Source organism: Triticum dicoccoides, chromosome 7B (assembly GCF_002162155.2).
Source record: "Triticum dicoccoides isolate Atlit2015 ecotype Zavitan chromosome 7B, WEW_v2.0, whole genome shotgun sequence".
Taxonomy (NCBI): domain Eukaryota; kingdom Viridiplantae; phylum Streptophyta; class Magnoliopsida; order Poales; family Poaceae; genus Triticum; species Triticum dicoccoides.
In genome coordinates this window covers 600,954,169-600,956,787 of record NC_041393.1, presented here as the reverse complement: position 1 = coordinate 600,956,787, position 2,619 = coordinate 600,954,169, and positions in this window count along the sequence as shown.

Below are 2,619 nucleotides of genomic sequence, written 5' to 3'. Positions count from 1 at the left end.
GTCACTTGTTTCTCCAAGCTGCATTTTTCCCAAACATTATGGAACACTTATCAGGGCTTAACATCTGTCCAGTTCCCTTCTCATACACTGTCAGAATATTTTTAATTGCTAAAGCTTGATCAAAATATCCCTTGAAAAATAGCAGACTATCATCTGCAAATAACAAGTGAGAAATACCAGGCGCTCGTCTAGTCAGTCTGAATTCCTGGAGAACTCCCCTGGCACATGCGTCATTAAGCAACAAAGAAAGTGCCTCGGCCACAAATAAGAACAAATAGGGAGATAAATGATCTCCTTGCCTGAGCCCCTGAGAAGGTGAGAACGACTGCAACAATTGACCATTAAAGCGCACCGCAAAATTTCACCGAAGTAACACATGTCATAACCCATTTAATCCATTGCGGCGCAAAACCCAACGCACCCATCATACTTTGCAAAAATTGCCAATCCACATGGTCATAGGCTTTGGCTAGGTCCAACTTATAAGCACAATATTCCCCTCTTAAATCCTTAAGCGTACTAAACGAATGCATACATTCAAAGGCTATAAGAGCGTTATCAGAAATTAACCTTCCCGGAATAAACGCACTTTGGGTAAGGGAAATCATACCATCAAGGAGCGGTCGCAACCTGTTAACAAGACACTTGGAAATAATCTTGTAGATAACATTGCACAAACTGATCGGCCTGAAATCTTTGATTGTTTGGGGATTCTTGATCTTCGGGATGAGAACAATAGTTGTATTATTAATACCATCAAGCATAATCGCAGAAATAAAAAAATTGCTGCACAGCCTTGACAATATCATCTTTGATTAGACCCCAGTTTCGTTGAAAAAACCTTGCAGGAAAGCCATCTGGCCCTGGCGCTTTTAACGGTCCCATTTGAAAAAGGGCATCGTTATTTCTTTTTCCGTAAAAGGTTTGCATAAATCATCATTCATGTCATCATTCACACGGGGCTTGACTAATGAAATAATGTGGGATGGATCAACCGAAGCATCACACGAATAAAGTTGTTTAAAAAATGAGTTTTTGATACCTTTCATTTCCTCCAGATTTTCCGTGAGACAACCATCATCCTTCCTAAGAGCCGAAATAGAATTATTTTTTTGCTCTCCAGGAAGCTTTTTGCTGAAAATATTTTGTATTATGATCTCCCCCTTTAATCTTGTCCAGACAAGATCTCTGCTTCCACAAAACTTCTTCCCTGATAAGAAGTTCATCCATCTCCCTTAGAATTTTCTTTCTTTCCAACACAACAGAATGATCAGTTCTATTTAACAAAATGCCTAGTCTCTTACGAGCCCATTCAAGTTTCTTAGGCAGATACCCAACATGCACCCGACTCCATCCATGAAGAGATTTCATTAATTTTTCTAAGGTCATATAGGAAATTCTTGTGTTGGAGATGCCCTAAGTTTGATCAGGGCCGGCCCTGAGATTTCGGAGGCCCGGGGCGAAAACAGAACATAAGGGCCCTTAAAATAATGTTAATATTCTTAGATAATACAAGACCACTAACGATATTCAAAAAAGAGAATTAGAGACATGTCTTCTCCGAAAATATTTCATTTCGAAGCTCGATGTGGTGCATTGTTCTCTCAAAAACTCGCCTCTCTATAGGGTAGTGTGGGGTCGATGATGTAGTGTTTTCGGCCAAATCATATTGAAGATCAAGTGTTCGTCGTAGGCAGCCATGCTTGGGATGATCGCAAGTGACATCAAGCCAATTTTCCTTAACTATCAAGCCAAATTGCGACTGTTGGCTCTCGCGAAGGACGAGCTATTTTTTTATAGTGGACTTGATAGAATCAAGGCAAATATGTGACAAAAAATTATAACCAACCAGATCATAACTACAATTGGCTATCAATTTATCACTTGGAATCAAACTTCTAAAAACTATTCGGCTATCAATTTATCACTTTGAATCAGGTAGAATAATCAAGCTTCCAAAAAATAAACGGCTATCAATTTATTACTTTGAATCAAGTAGAATAATCAAACTTCCAAAAAAAATCGGCTATCAATTTATCACAATGAACATATTTATTTATTTATTTATTTATTTATTTGCGGGTGAATGAGCATATTAAAATTAAAGTGTAATACGAAAGAAGGTAGAATAGTCGGCTATCAATTTATCACTTGGAGTCAAGCTTCCAAAAAATATTCGTTGGCACTCTGGAAACAACTGTTGGAATCAAGCTTTCAAAAATGTCAATGAAACTGGATCAGTCAGCACATGCATGGTCAAAACAGCAACAGAACCCTATACTCTTTTTTTTGATCGGCACAACCCTCCTTTATTTTTCGAGACACGGCAGAACCCTCCTTACCACTCACTACGCTAGGCATGAGGCCGGTATAGGCCCAACTTACTAAGGTCCACCACCACTAGGCCATCAGGGGAAACATTGCTAAAGCAAAAAGGCCCAAGGCCAAGTTTTCTAAAAGGAAAAACGATTCACCCTTCCTCCAGCAGACGCGTACGGACTTGCTCTGGTGCTCTAATGGCGATGGGGAAAAGGGTGCTCCTTGCTCCTGCTCACACATACCTGGAAACGGGGCCCCTTTTCTTTCGGGGGCCCGGGGCGGCCGCCCCTCTTGCCCCCC